The 16,975-nt window shown below is 44.6% G+C and overlaps 1 protein-coding gene across 6 annotated transcripts in view; it reads left to right on the forward strand.

The window, feature by feature from the left end:
* IPO8 (importin 8) overlaps positions 1-16,975 on the forward strand; it is a 441,493-nt gene that overhangs the window by 108,995 nt on the left and 315,523 nt on the right. The window lies entirely within an intron of this gene.

The following is a 16,975-nucleotide window of genomic DNA, read 5'->3' on the forward strand; positions in this document are numbered from 1 at the left end:
TTTCCTGTGATAAACCTTGGGATTGCAGTAGGTTTCTCACAACATTCAGAGCACAAGATGGGCATGGTGGAGGTGTTTTATGGGCATGCTCTGGGCAATGTCAAGGGCAGGTTAGACATGGATGTCTTGCAGCAATAATTGAACATTTGCAAGATATCTGGATGGAACTTATACGTTTTGAACGAGATCTGTTTTAGAAGGGTCTAAGTGCCACAAAGTGCCCAATCTGAACAGATGATCACTGCACACATCAAGGTAAGACACCCCCACACTCCCCAGTGCTCACTGACCCCCTTCCACCACAGAAAAATGAGATCAAAGAGGTACATACCTGTCTCTGAAACAGTAGCATCTGGTATGGGGCATTCTAGTAGAGCTGTACACAGATGTCTTAAGTAGCCTAGGGCTAGTGAGCCATAGAGGAGGATCCAGACCCAGAAACCACTCTAACCACTATATTTATGGTGGAAAATGTGTGTCCACCAAAACCTTACTCTACTGCCACCTGCAGCCATAAAGGCTATTGGGATTGTAGACAGGTAGGTATAGTGGGTTTTGGGTGTGTTTGGGGGGCTCACCATAAGGCAGTTTTGCTGAGATGTTTATCTGGCACCCTTTTTGTGAAGTTCACAGCAGTGCCTTGTAAGGTGCCCCACTGCTCTTTTGCCATGCCTGGGTGGCCAGTCCATTACAGGACTGGTCCTTCCCATGTCCAAATAGTCTTGGTCTGGGCGTTTGGGACTTGGATGAAATTTTGGTTGAAAATGTGGTATACAGTACTCCCCCAATATTCCCGGGGGTTCCGTTCAGGAACCCCAGCGAATGTTGAAAAACCGCGAATACGGTTTTTAGCAGGAGAGACAGGAGATGGCAGCCGGAGCACCGGCGAGTGAAGGAAATCACTCGCGGTATGCTCTGACCGCCTCTTCCTGTACTAAAGTCGGGCCTCACCAATCAGGAGCTGCTTTGATACGCAGCTCCTGATTGGTGAGGCCCGATTTTAGTACAGGAAGAGGCGGTCGGAGCATATCGCAAGTGATTTCCTTCACTCGCCAGTGCTCCGGCTGCCCTCTCCTGCCCAGTCATTCGTGGTCGGAAAATACCATGAATGACCGGTACTGCGGACCGTGAATTCACAGGGGAGCACTGTAAAGATGGACATCTTGATAGTCTGGGCATCCCAATAGACTGTATGTCCAGATAGAGGATTTTCCAAAAATATATATATTTCTAGACGTATGATGGTTTGACTTTAGAAAATGGACATTTTCTTACTGCCGACGTTAGACGTTCAGTGCCATACGTCCAATTCAGATTTAGACGTATATTTTGAAAATGCCCCTCATTTTCTGTATAAACCTGTTTAAATGTTGCACACAATATTTCCAATTCATACATACATGCATTCTTTCTGGGCCCAGACATACACACTTCACACAATACGATCTTAGCAAATAAACAAGGCTTAAATTAAATGATTAATTTATAGAGCGTGAGTGGTTGGGCAGACTGGTTGAACCATTTGGGTCTCTATCTGCTGTCATTTACTATGTTACTATGTTTTTAAATCTAATAAAGCATTATCATAGCAAAGGGGAAGTAACAAAGCGCAAAGACAGAAAAACTGAAATCAACTAACATACCCAGGGCTAAAGACAAGAAGTAAAGAAGGGGTGCAAAAAGTCTTTTGGTTATAAGGCAAATTTTAGTTTTTAATTCAACTTTTATTACCTGAATTCTTATTAAAGACCCAACAAGAACGCACATATTTTATAGTTTCTTTCTCTTACCCTCATTGTTCATAGTTTTGCTGTTCATCTGCTTGCTACATACATATAAAAAATGTTTATATTTTTTTGTTTACATTTGCCAACAAATTGCTCCCTCTGCCACTCTCCAGGCTTCAGAAAGATTTGTGACGCCTTGCTTATTTATTCAAGCACCACTCCTCAATAGCAAGGTTAATTTACCATTCATGTGTGGTCAAATTTACATTGATTATACCATTATGCTGTAGTTAGTGATAATATTCCAACTTTAAACAAACATGTCATGCCTTTCAGCTTAATGCCAAATTTTGTTCTAGGATAACCAAATCCACAGGTAAGCATTCGACTAGATGACTCTCTTAAAAGCAGAGTGTGTTTCTCAGTCCCAAAGTTCAATAAAATATATAAAGTGTATATCTGTCTGCACACAAAAATAAAGTATTTAAAAAAACATGTTTTTACTGGTATTGCTGCTTTCTTACGTTGGGTACTGTTGAGTTGTTGTCTTTTCACCTGTCTGGAACCAGCAGCTCCTCTGAAGATTCAGATGGTTGCTACTATCCTGTCTATAAACAAATGAAAGGAAGCAAAACCCTAATCTCCCTGGATGAATGCAGGCTAGTCAGTGTCTTCTTAGGCTAAGGCTATGTATTTCTAACTACATATGCAAAAGAACATATATGAAGGGAGTACTGAAAGGTTCTCAGCCCAACCAGCTTCCTAAGCATTATTTTGCCACTGTACCTGAAAGTGTTATTTTATTTTGCAAAGTGCCAGTTTGCAGAATTGTAATGCTATGTTTTAACATTGTTTCAAATCATTGATTGAACCATGTCAACAAATAGGATAGAATTTTCAAGTGTGGATCTCCGAGCCATCATAAAGTTCCTATTTCTGCAGAAGAAAACTCCAAAGGAAATCCATGAATGTATGATGCAGACATTGAGTGACAAATGTCCATCATACTCAACAGTGGAGAAGTGGTGTGCAAACTTTCAGCACAGAAGGTGCAGCAAGGTCTGGGAGGCCTCAAACAGTGTCAACTCCTGAAATTGTTGATCATGTCCACGACCTGATTTTGGCAGTTCTGTGAATATCAGTTAAAACAATTGAGGCACTACAGATATTCAGGGAACATGAGTGTATAATCCGTAAGCTGCAGGGTATGCAGAAACTGTCAGCCAAGTGGGTGCCCAAATATTTGAATGCTGATGAGAAACAAAGTTAAGTGGACACTTTCAAGTTCATATTTGCAGCATTTTCAGCTAGCTGGTGCCAACATTTTGGAATGACTAGTTACTGTTGATGAAACATGGTTGCACCACTATGATCCTGAGACAAAACAACAGTTCATGCAATGGTGGCACTCAAGTTCTCCAAGGCCAAAGAAATTCAAGACCCAAAAGCAGGAAAGGTCATGGCCATGGTATTTTGGGATCAGGTAATGTAGAATACTACTATAAATTGCTGTGCCGATTAAAGGAGGCATTGAAAGAAAAGTGAGTGAAGCTGTGGAAAATAGTTCTCTTTTTGCAAGACAATGCATCTGCTCACAAGGCCGGAAAAATAATGGATGTTTTGACGTAGTTGGGGTTTCACTGCATAGACCATCTACCCTACTCGCCAGATCTTGCTACATCTGACAATTTTTTCTTTTGAAACCTTAAAAAAAGTTTGAAAGGGCAACAATTTTTCAGTGATTCAGAGGTGATTGCAGCATTGGGGGCAGTATTTCAGTGAGCAGATATCAGAGTAATTTTTGAAAGAGTTACAGAAACTTCAGACACGATGTGCCAAGTGTAAATATGTGGAATAAGTTATAAGTTTCATGGCTCCACATTAGAGAATGACACGGGGAAATTTTTTCCTCCGTCCCCATAGAGGAGGAGTGTGTGTGCAATGGTTAGAGCTACAGTAATGTGGGTTCAAATCCTGCACTGCTCCTTGTGACTCTGAGCAAGTCACTTAATTCCCCAGTGCCCCAGGTACATTAGATAGAATGTGAGCCTGCCGGGACAGAAAGGGAAAAATGCTTGAGTTGCCTGAATAATTTGTAATCCACATAGAATTGTAGGCTATGTGGAATATAAATAAATAAATAAAAACAAAACTCATTTTCCTGTCCAGTCCCCGCGAGTTCTTTTCTTGCCCCTACCCCATTGCTGCAAGCTCTGTCCTCAAATACTGCTGCAGAAGCCTCAAACACTTTAAAATCATAAATGTAATGTAATGTAATGTAATTTATCCCAGGACAAGCAGGCAGCATATTCTTGACTGATGGGTGACGGCACCGACGGAGCCCCGGTACGGACAATTTTAGAGTGATTGCACTCTAAGAACTTTTTAGAAAGTTCTAGCTCGGCCGCACCGCGCACGCGCGAGTGCCTTCCCGCCCGACAGAGGCGCGCGGTCCCTCAGTTTCTTAGTTTCCGCGGAGCTAAGAAGACGCGTTTTCAACGGCTGTTGAAATTTTCTCCTAACTTGCCTTCCCGCTCGCGTAAACGTTTTGGCTTAAATTGCCTTTTTTCTTTCTTTCCATTTGTAAAAAAAAACTTTCATTTTTATTCTTCACTTTTCGGTTTTCCCCGGCGGGGCCTTCTGCCACCATCGAAGCCTCGGCCTTCGATTTGGCGGAAGCCGTTTTTACTTTCATGCCCCCTCAACCGGGTTTTAAAAAGTGCCAGCGGTGTGCTAGGCCTATATCTCTCACGGACCCACACAACTGGTGTTTACAGTGTTTGGGTCCTGAGCATCAGGCCTCTTCTTGCACCCGCTGTGCTACTTTAAAAAAACGGACATTGAAAAATCGCCAAATTCAGCAGCGATTGTTATTCGGTGCCGAGATGTCCGACCCCGTTCCTTCGACTCCGGCTTCGGCACCGATTCAGTCGGCACCCTCGTCTTCGACGCCGCGTGATTCCACACCGGCATCTCAACAGTCAGGTAAGCCGGCTAAGAAGCCTTCCCCGCTGGAACGTCTTCCGGCCTCGAGTGCAGTGAGTCCAATCCTGCCGCCTGTAAGACGCCAGCGGAAGCGCTCCGCCCCTATAGAGGTGAGTCCCTCGACATCGGGCTCCTCATCTCCGGGGCGTCGAGCGGCACCGCAGGTACCGCAGAAGAAAAAAAGCGGTACCGGTGCCATCCCTCGATGACCGCATTACGGCCATCCTTCAGGTGCAGCTTAAGGAGCAATTAGAACGACTCCTTCCTGCTATCATGACACCGAACCTTCCGGTGCCAGTCCGCACCGAGCCACCGGTACCGGTTGTGGATCAACCCGTATCGATACCGATTGTGGAACCCGTGTTACCCGCTTCCACTGTCTCGGTACCGCTTCACCTAACCTCATCGGTATCGATGCCAGTCCTTGCACCGGAGCCGAGAGCTCACCATCAATCGGTGCAGACTTCGGCACCGGTGCGACCGATAACTTCTCCTGACTCGGTATCGATGAGGTCGGGTAAGTCGGTGCGCAAAACCCGACACATGCAAACGTCGACACCTGAGTCTCGGGACCATTCTTCCCATGTCAGGGACCCTGATCTGTGGGGAGACTCAGAGGAACCCTTTCTTTCTGAAGGCGAATGTTCCTCAGAGGAGGAGGATTCGGCTGTCCCTGACCCATCCTCCAAACAGGCCACTTCCTCTTTCTCTAGTTTTTTGAAAGAGATGTGTGAGTCCTTGTCCATTCCTTTGGAGGCTGAATCCAAAAAGTCTAAAGCTTTTTTGGATGCCCTTGATTTTGATCAGCCTCTAAAGGAATTTTTGAAACTTCCCCTTCATGACATCTTGAGGGAAACTTTCTATAAGAATTTAGAGACTCCTTTAACTGTCCCAGGGGCCCCACGTAAACTGGATTCTCTATATAAGGTAATTCCCATTCCTGGGTTCGACAAACCTCAACTTCCACATGAATCCTTATTTGTCGAATCCACCCTTAAAAAGACTTCAGGAGCCAGTGTATATGCATCTGTCCCTCCTGGCAGAGAAGGAAGGGCCATGGATAAATTTGGTAAGAGGCTCTACCAAAATGCTATGTTAGCAAATAGGGCTAGTAATTATGCTTTTCATTTTTCTTTTTATTTAAAGCATCTCCTTACCACCATGGCTTCTTTCGAAAAATATCTTCCTTCACGAAAGCATCCCGCTTTTCACACATGCTTGTCGTCTCTTCTACAATTACGTAAGTTTATGGTTAGATCCATATATGACACCTTTGAACTTACATCCAGAGCGACAGCAATGTCAGTAGCTATGCGTCGTTTGGCCTGGCTTCGGGTATCCGAGCTTGATGTTAACCATCAAGATCGGTTAGCCAATGCCCCATGCCTAGGGGATGAGCTCTTTGGGGATTCCATGGACTCAACCACGCAAAAGCTCTCTGCTCATGAGACGCGCTGGGATACCCTGCTCAAGAATAAAAAGAAGCCTCCTCCGCCAAGACCATACAGGCAGCAATCGGCCTATCAACGCCGCTTCACAGCTCGTCCATTGACTACCACTGCTCAGCAACCTAGGCGTCAGAGGCAACAACAACGTCAGCCTCCCAGACAACAGCAGCAGCAACAAGCTGTAAAACAACCTCCTCAGCAGAAGTCACAGCCCTTTTGACTTCATTCTCCACAGTATAGCCAGTATCCCTATTCCTGCTCTCCTGCCTCAGCCTATAGGAGGTCGACTTTCTCTGTTCCTCAGCCGGTGGGAAGTAATCACATCGGACCAATGGGTCCTCAACATCATCCGCCACGGCTACTCTCTCAACTTTCAGACTCTTCCACCTCAAAGCCTGCCAAAAGAGTCTGCTTTGAACAGTCCTCAATCGGCCCTCCTTATTCAGGAGGTCCAATCCCTCCTCCTTCTGAACGCTATAGAGGAAGTTCCTCTAGATCAAAAGGGGCAGGGATTCTACTCCCGTTACTTTCTAGTTCCCAAAAAGACAGGAGATCTCAGACCTATCCTGGATCTTCGCGATCTCAACATTCATCTAGTAAAAGAAAAATTCAAGATGCTTTCTTTAGCCATCCTTTATCCCCTTCTAAATCAAAACGACTGGCTATGCTCCCTCGATCTCAAAGAGGCTTACACTCACATACCAATCAATGTAACCTCAAGACCATATCTCCGATTCATGATCAATCATTGTCATTACCAGTACAAGGTGCTGCCCTTCGGTCTTGCCTCATCTCCAAGGGTATTCACCAAATGTCTCATTGTGGTAGCGGCATTTCTACGCTCTCACCACCTGCATGTTTTTCCTTACCTGGACGATTGGTTGATCAAAGACACTTCCGCTCAAGCAGTCCTTCTGGCCACCAACCAAACCATCCAGTTTCTACAACTTCTGGGATTCGAGATCAATCTACCCAAATCTCATATCATTCCCACTCAGAGACTTCAATTCATTGGAGCGATCCTGGATACACTCCTCATGAGAGCTTTCCTACCATCCAATCGTCTCCAGACTCTTCAGTCTCTATGTCACCAGGTGCTTCCTCTGCCGTCCATCTCAGCAAGACAAATGATGGTACTCTTGGGGCACATGGCATCCACAGTTCATGTCACACCTCATGCCCGTCTTCACCTGCGCACTCCTCAATGGACCCTTGCTACCCAGTGGTCCCAAGCGTCGGATCCTTGCTCACGACACATATCTGTGACATCATCTCTTCGTCAGTCTCTTCAATGGTGGTTGGTATCCTCAAATCTATCCAGAGGTCTTCTGTTCCATCAGCCTCCTCATCAACTAGTCATCACCACCGACGCCTCTCTGTACGCATGGGGAGCTCACTTGAACGAGTTCCAGACTCAAGGTCTTTGGTCAGCCCAGGAAAGGAAGCATCAAATCAATTTCCTGGAACTCAGAGCGATGTTTTACGCCCTCAAGGCCTTCCAACACCTTCTCTTTCCTCAGGTCCTTCTGTTGTGCACAGACAATCAGGTTGCGATGTACTACATCAACAAACAGGGTGGGACAGGCTCTCGCCTTTTATGCCAGGAAGCCCAGAAGATCTGGACTTGGGCCATAGATCACCATCTCTTCCTGAAAGCTATATACATTCAGGGGAAACAGAATTCCTTAGCGGACAAACTCAGCAGAATTCTCCAACCTCACGAGTGGACACTCGATCCCGTGACTCTGCAGTCTATCTTCGATCAATGGGGCACTCCTCAGATAGACCTCTTTGCAGCTCCTCACAATCATCAGCTGCCCCTATTCTGCTCCAGACTTTACTCTCCACACCGTCTAACAGCAGATGCTTTTCTCCTCGACTGGTCGAATCTGTTCCTGTACGCCTTCCCTCCTCTGCCTCTCATGTTGAGAACCTTGTTCAAGCTCAAGAGGGAACGAGCCACCATGATTCTGATTGCTCCGAGGTGGCCCAGGCAACATTGGTTCTCCCTTCTACTTCAACTCAGTTCCAGGGAACCTTTTCTTCTTCCTCTGTTTCCTTCTCTGCTTACCCAACAGCAGGGAACCCTTCTGCATCCCAACCTCCAGTCTCTACACCTGATGGCTTGGTATCTCTCGGGCTGAACTCGACTGATACTCTTTTGTCTCAGCCCGTTCGTTCCATTCTGGATGCCTCCAGGAAACCAGCCACTCTACAATGTTACCATCAAAAGTGGACGAGATTTTCTTCCTGGTGTCTTCTTCATCATCTTGATCCCACTTCCCTAGCAGTGGAGACGTTGTTGGATTATCTTCTTTCTCTGTCTGACTCTGGCCTGAAGTCCTCTTCCATCAGGGTCCACCTCAGTGCCATTGCGGCTTTTCATGAGCCAGTCCATGGAAAACTTCTTTCAGCTCATCCCCTGGTGTCCAGGTTCATGCGTGGGCTTTTCAATGTGAAACCACCTCTTAAAGCCCCTCCGGTTATCTGGGATCTCAATGTGGTTCTTTCAGCTTTAATGAAACCTCCATTTGAACCTTTAGCTACTTCTCCTTTCAAATTTCTCACTTGGAAAGTACTTTTCCTTATTGCTCTTACCTCTGCCAGGAGAGTCAGTGAGCTTCATGCACTGGTTGCAGATCCACCTTTTACGGTTTTTCACCATGACAAGGTGGTTCTGCGTACACATCCAAAGTTTCTCCCCAAGGTTGTTTCTGAATTTCATCTCAACCAATCCATTGTTCTACCGGTTTTCTTTCCAAAACCTCATTCTCATTCTGGGGAACAAGCTCTGCATACTTTGGATTGTAAAAGGGCTCTTGCTTACTATCTGGAGCGTACGAAACCCCACAGATCAGTTCCCCAGCTTTTTCTGTCCTTTGATCCGAATAAATTGGGACGTCCTGTTTCTAAACGTACGTTGTCTAATTGGCTAGCAGCGTGCATTTCATTCTGTTATGCTCAGACCGGACTGACACTGGAAGGTTCTGTCACGGCCCATAGAGTCAGAGCAATGGCAGCATCTGTAGCTTTCCTCCGTTCCACTCCTATTGAGGAAATCTGCAAAGCTGCTACTTGGTCCTCAGTTCACACTTTTACATCTCATTATTGTCTGGATGCATTCTCCAGAAGGGATGGTCACTTCGGCCAATCTGTTTTACAAAATTTGTTTTCTTAATGGCCAACCTTCCCTCCATCCCTCTTTTTGTTAGCTTAGAGGTCACCCATCAGTCAAGAATATGCTGCCTGCTTGTCCTGGGATAAAGCACAGTTACTTACCGTAACAGGTGTTATCCAGGGACAGCAGGCAGATATTCTTGTGTCCCACCCACCTCCCCGGGTTGGCTTCTTAGCTGGCTTATACTAACTGAGGGACCGCGCGCCTCTGTCGGGCGGGAAGGCACTCGCGCGTGCGCGGTGCGGCCGAGCTAGAACTTTCTAAAAAGTTCTTAGAGTGCAATCACTCTAAAATTGTCCGTACCGGGGCTCCGTCGGTGCCGTCACCCATCAGTCAAGAATATCTGCCTGCTGTCCCTGGATAACACCTGTTACGGTAAGTAACTGTGCTTTATTTCTTATATACCGCTACATCCGTTAGGTTCTAAGCGGTTTACAGAAAATATACATTAAGATTAGAAATAAGAAAGGTACTTGAAAAATTCCCTTACTGTCCCGAAGGCTCACAATCTAACTAAAGTACCTGGAGGGTAATAGAGAAGTGAAAAGTAGAGTTAGAGGAAAAATAAAAATAAAATAAACATTTTAACAAGACAGCATTGATCTAAATACTTTGGAAGGTAGAAGAGAGGAGAGAAAGGAATAGAAGCAGAAGGGGGAGCCGTTAAACAGTAGAATTCTGGAGAAATTTAAATGATAGAAATAGAACAAAACAAACATAAGTGTTCAAGGCTTGTGTGGTTAAGGCAGATCTTACAGGAATGGGGCAGGGATAGCGACAAAACTCACGGGAACCAGATAGGGAACTTGAGTTCCTGCAGGGATGGGGACAAATTTTCCCCATGTCATTCTCTACTCATATCATTCCCTTCTTGGTTGGGCTGAGAACTTTTCAGCACCCCCTTGTAATCCTTTTAACTCTAATCTTACCCTCCCAGGGAAAAAAATGTTTCTATGAAATCAGCTCACAGAATTTCAACTCACAATATCTGAGCCACCTCAGATTTATCTGCATATCAAAGTAGTTTTGATTCAGAAATAATGAAACTACTCAGCAATTATTTATTTGGTTTTATATCCTGTCCTCCCAGGGGAGCTTAGAACAGGTTACACGTTTACATACATATTTATCTCAGTCTTGCAGCTTCATCACACAGCCTAATAGTACATCAGGAATACTGACTGGAAACAGTTTTGCATCAGAGAACCTCCTAGGGTTCCAAGACAAGGATCCCTCTTAAGACCTTCAGTTCTGAAAAGAACATTTAGCTTTCAAAAATAGTTTCAGATTTTCCAAGCTCCACATACTGGTTAAGGGCTCAGCAGATCAGTAATTGGAATAATAATAATTAGACTGTAGGAATGAACTTCAGCAGACCCCCCCTCCCCCCGGCTGAACACTAAATTAATACAGACATGTGCCTTAAATACCAATAATAGCCAATTTGAGCTGAATCAGTGGTCTTACACAGTGAAGATATTAAAACTCTGTTTCCCAGAACTTAATACTTTTTAGCAACAGCAGTCGCAAAAATCCAATTTAAATTATGAAGCACACTTCAAAAGTTCTTATCAATTTTCCTTTGAAATTAATGCCAAACTTAATTTAGAAATCTCAATAAACCATGAGAACCAGCAGATATCAGATAAGTTCTTGACCCCACAGCCTTCTCATTATACCCCTCAAGTTCAAGTTTATTAAAATTTAATATCCCGCCTTATCCATATTCAAAACAGTTTTACAAAATTAAAATAACTGTTAAAACATGAGACAAAGACAAACGAATAGACAATGACTAACTGGAACAAGAGGAAGAAGGGAATGAATACAATATTTGTATAGTAGAGAACAAAAGATGGGAAGGTCAGGAGGACGGCCAAAAAGGCTGGTCTAAAGTTGTCTTAAAACATCCTTAAAAGAACGATCATGCTTCAAAAGTGTCTTTAAAAATAAATGTTTTTAAACTGGATTTAACTTTATCTAGGGATGTAATCTCTCAAGTGATTTGGAGCCAAGTTCCAAAGTGAGGGAGCAGTAATGGAAAATATATTAGTTCTCATGGTATTAATATGCCTTAATGAGGGGATAGAAAGCTCATAAGCAGGTTCAATTTGCAGCATTTCTCATGAAAACAGTTACAGATTCTTCTTATCCCAGGCCAAGCAGGCAGCATATTCTCACATGTGGGTGATGTCATCCACGGAGTCCCGGTATGGACAACTTTAAAAGTGCATCGCCACTTTAGAACTTGAGAAAGTTCACGAACTGCCTGCACCACACATGCGCGAGTGCCTTCCTGCCCAAAGCCACTCGCGGCTCCTCAGTTCTTAGTTTTCCACGGATTTAAGAAGTCGTGTTTTTGAATGCCGTTCAAATTTTTTGCATTTTGCCTTCCTGCTCGCGTTATTTCTTCTTTTACTTAATTTTCTTTACTTAAAGGAAAAAGCGAGGAAATTTTCTCCTTGAGGCCTTTTCTTCAGCCATTGAGTTCGATTTGACTAAGGCAGTCTTTCCGTCAATGTTCCACCCTATAACGGGTTTTAAAAAGTGCTGCAGGTACCAAAGGCAAATTTCCATCACTGACCCCCCACAATTGGTACTTACAATGCCTTGGCCTGGAACACCATGTAGAACCTTATGCTTGATGTTCTACCCTGTAGAAGTGTTCCATCAAGAGCCGGAAACTTCAACAAGAAAAATTGTTCAGCAAGTATTTTTGATTCAGAAATAATGAAACTACTCAGCAATTATTTATGGACACAGAGAAGACGTCGCAACCTTTGTCGTCGAAGGCATTGACACCAACACTGGTGTCGGGAGACACAGCTCCATCTGGTAAGCCAGCTAAGAAGCTGCCAGCTTCCCAACAGGTATCGCAGGTCACCCTTGCATCGAGTCCCTTGATGTCGACTAAGCAATGACCTTTCTTACGCCTTGCCTCTCCTACATCGAGGTGTGCATCCTCTTCGAGGCCACCCTCTCCGATGCAAGATGTGGCACCAATGGTACCGGCAGGAAGGCCAAAGGTACCAGTGCTTTCCTTCCGTGAAAAGCTCGATGCACTTTTCCAAGTGAGTGATATGTTTAAACTTCTTACCCTGATATTGACTGACTCCCTCAGTACTAGCCCAGCCTGAGCATAAGGCCACCAGGTCCTGTGGTACCTACACTGGCTCTCCAGGGTGGCATCAACATTCCACGCCCAAGCATAGACCATTTCACCGCAGGTCCAGTTCTCCATTGAGACATCGTCTTTCTTCCTCCTCATCTCGACGCTTCAAGTCCAGTAAGCATCGTTCCTCTTCAGGAGCTTCGAAAAGAAAACATCGCTCTCTCATGACCTTTGAAGTGTAAAAGAGTGTCACGTCATGCATCGTCATTGGTTCGACACCAGGCTCGACGTTGGTATCGATCTTCTCAACTTATGACTCTGACTTAGTCTGATTCAGCTGAGTCTACAATGGAGGCTTATGACACTACCTTGGAAAAGTCTCCACCAAGGGCTAAATCTCCTACTGACTTTTTCACTAAATGTATTAGGCAGTTGGGAAAAGAGCTACTAGTCAAGCTAGAAGCTGATTTTGCCTACAGTGCTGAATACTTGGAGGCCTTAGATCATGATGAGCCTCCTAAAGAACTTCTCAGACTACTTTTGTATGATATTTTCAAAGAGACTCTTCACAAGTATTGGGAAACGCCCCTAACCATTATAGTGGCTCCCAGAAAATTGGTCTCTCTCTTCCTCTCACATTTCAGTGAATCTGATCTCCTTGCATCCTCTCCCAGAGTATTCACCAAGTGCCTAGTTGTAGTGGCAGAGGCATTGCGGACTTAAGGTCTCCAAGTGTCCCTAGCAACTTTATATCCCCTCTTATATCATAACGACTGGCTATGCTCTCTAGATCTCGGGCTTATATTCACATTTCAGTGAATCTGATCTCCAGGAAATTCTTAAGGTTTCAGATAGCACAACACCATTATCAATACAAAGTCCTGCCCTTTGGCCTTGCATTCTCTTGCAGAGAATTCACCAACTGCCTGGTTGTAGTGGCAGGGACATTGCAGGCTCAGGGTCTCCAAGTGTTGCCCTATCTGTACGATTAGCTGATCTAAGATCCAACCTCACAAGGGGTGATTGCAGTGACTTGCTTAACAAGTCTCTTCTTTCAGCAGTTGGGTTTCAAAATCAGTTTTCCCCAAATCCCAACTTCAGCCCTCTCAGACTCTGCAATTTATCAGAGCTCTGCTAGACACAATTCATCTCAGAGCATTTCTCTCTCAGCAAAGACTAGGAAATTTAATTCAGCTTTGCACTCAGACTTCTCATCTTCCATCACTCTCGGCCCAGCAATGGTACTGCTGGGTCACATGGCTTCCATGGTGCATGTTACTCCATTTGCAAGACTTCATCTCAGGATGTCTCAATGGACTCTCGCATCTCGGTCTCAAGCACTCGACCCCCCTGTCTCAACACATTACGGTCACTCCTTCACTTCGACAATCTCTGCAGTGGTGGATGAACTCTTCCAATTTTTCCAGAGGGTTGTTCCACACACCTTCACATCAGAAGGTCCTGATCATGGACTCATCCACCTACACTTGGGGGGCTCATCTGGACACTCTTCGCACTCAGGATCACTGGTCTGCCCAGGACCAGCTTTGCCATATCAATCTGTTGGAACTCAGAGTGATCTACAATGCTCTCAAAGCTTTTCAGCACAATGTCACCAACCATGTCCTTTTTATCTGCATGGCAATCAAGTTGCAGTGTATTACATAAACAAGCATGGTGGCATAGACTCTCTCCGTCTTTGTCAGGAGGCCCAAAAGATTTGGACCTGGGAAATTGCTCACAACATATTTCTGAAATCAATATACATTCAAGGGGAACAGAATTCTCTTGCAGATAGACTTGGCAGGTTTCTTCAGCCACACGAGTGAACGCTCAACTCTGCAATTCTGCATCACATCTTCTCTCAGTGGGGGACTCCTCAAATAGACTTGTTTGCATCCCCCCACAACCACAAGCTGCCCCAGTTTTGCTCCAGGCAGTACTCTCCTCAACATCTAGAAGCAGATGCTTTTCTACTCAATTGGAAGCGTTTCCTCCGATCCCTCTCATCCTCAAGATACTTGTCAAGCTCAAACGGGAGGAGGCCGCCATCATTCTCATAGCTCCTCGGTGGCCCAGACAACCCTGATTTTCCCTTCTATTTCAACTCAGTATCAAGGAACCCTAACCCTCTTCTGATTTTTTTATCTCACGTAGAATCATGGGTCTCTTCTGCATTTCAATCTTCAGTCATTACACCTGACAGCTTGGTACCTCTGTGGCTGACATCAGCTGACCTTCATCTTTCCCAGTCTGTCAGATTTATCTTAGAAGCCTCAAGAAAATCATCTATGCAATAGTGTTATCAGCAGAAATGGAAACATGATGATGATAAATCCACATCTGTATATTTATTTATTTAGATTTTTATCCCGTCCTCCCAGTAGCTCAGAACGGTTTACAAGTAAACATTCACAATGGAGTGAATTGGACATACAAGATTATACAGTAGATTTAAATACTTGGACATACAAGACTGTGCAGCAGTGTAAATATAGGGACTCTACAGCAAATTAAGAACAGTAGTTTAAATATAAGTAGTTTAGTTTAGATACAAGTTATTTGAGTATAGGCTGAGAGTGGACTATACAGAAATTTTTGGCAGAAGATTAGAATGGAGAAAGAAGGGTAGAGGTGGGGTTTAAGGGGTTGGGTGTAGACTGAGGGTGACCTTTAGTTGAAGAGGAGGGTCTTTACCATTTTCCGGAATGTCAGTGAGTTCTGTAGTCTGAGTTGAGGGGGGAGTTGGTTCCAGAGTTGGGGAATGAAGTAGCTGTAGGAGCGTTTGCGGGCGGTTTCTGAGAGGAGGGACCTTCCGGGGGAAATGCATAGGCGTATCTCCGTTTCTGAGCGGAGGGTGCGGGTGGGGATGTAGATGGGTAGCTTGGATTTTATGTAGGAGGGGGTGGTGGCATATTCAGTATTGGATTACCTTCTACATTTATCCAATTTAGGCCTCAAGACCACTTCGATTAGAGTTTATCTCAGTGCTATCAACGCTTTTCATAGACCAGTTTACGGAAAGCCTCTCACTGCTCATCTTCTTGTATCTAGATTTCTGAAAGGACTTTTCAATGTCAAACTACCTCCAGTGATTTGGGATCTTAATGTGGCTCTTGCTAGATTAATAAAGCCTCCTTTTGAACTAATGTGTATGGCTTCTCTCAAATACCTCACTTGGAAAGTAATTTTTCTCATCTCCCTTCTGCTTGAAGAGTAAGTGAACTTCAAGTGCTGGTGGCAGAGCCACCCTTCACAGTGTTCAACCATGACAAAGTTGTACTTTGCACCCATCCAAGATTCCTTCCTAAAGTCATCACTGAATTTCATCTCAATCAATCTATTGTGCTTCCAGTGTTTTTCCCTAAGTCTCATTCTCATCCTGAAGAGATGGCTCTTCACACTTTAGACTGCAAAAAAGCGTTGGCTTACTACTTGCAGAGAACTCAGCCACATAGAACTCAACTTTTTCTATCCTTTGATGCTAACAAGTTGGGACATCCTTTATCCAAGAGAATGATTTCTGCATGGTTGGTGGCTTGTATTGCGTTCTGTTATGCTCAGTCTGGGCTCCAACTGGAAAGTTGAGTCACAGCCCACAAAATCCGAGCTATGGCAGCTTCAGTTGCTTTCCCACGCAGTACACTCCACTCCTGTTGAAATCTGTAAAGCTTCTACTTGGTCCTCAGTTCATACATTCACTTCACACTAGTGTCTGGAATCTTACTCCAGATGGGTGGTCACTTCGGCCAAGCAGTATTGCAAAATTTATTTTCCTAATGGCCAACACTCCCTCCATCCCATTCTGGTAAGATAGGGAGTTCCCACATGTGAGAATATGCTGCCTGCTTGTCCTGGGATAAAGCACAGTTACTTACCGTAACAGGTGTTATCCAGGGACAGCAGGCAGATATCACAACCCACCCACTTCCCCTGGTTGACTTCTTAGCTTGCTTACGGAACTGAACAGCCACGAGTGGCATTGGGTGGGAAGGCACTTGCGCATGCGCGGTGCGGGCAGTTCACAAACTTTCTCAAGTTTTTAAAGAGGCGATACACATTTAAAGTTGTCTGTGCCGGGGCTCCGTGGATGACGTCATCCTCATGTGAGAATATCTGCCTGCTGTCCTTGGATAACACCTGTTAACGGTAAGTAATTGCTTTTTCAAAATATTCATTCTTTCCACATACAGACAACTTCCAGTGCAGACCTAGAAGCTTTCACTCAGTAGCCCCACCATTTTCTCACCAATTTCTGCTGCTGCTTTATTCTCTCTGTTCCCCTGTAGCTCACAATAATGGTTCTCTGGGTCTTAATGATAGACTGTTATCTGCTAAGCTTCCTGTTGCATACTCAGGCAAATTCTATAAACAGCATCCCAATGGTAGGTGGCGGTAGTCCTACCACTGTCTACCAATCGAGACATGGTTTTTGGTTTTTTTTTAAAAAACCCCAACAAAAACCCAAAACCTGAGGCAGGTGCCTACACTGTAGATGTTTGTCACAATTAAGAGAGATGTGTCA

Source organism: Geotrypetes seraphini, chromosome 7, assembly GCF_902459505.1.
Source record: "Geotrypetes seraphini chromosome 7, aGeoSer1.1, whole genome shotgun sequence".
Classification (NCBI taxonomy): Eukaryota; Metazoa; Chordata; class Amphibia; order Gymnophiona; family Dermophiidae; genus Geotrypetes; species Geotrypetes seraphini.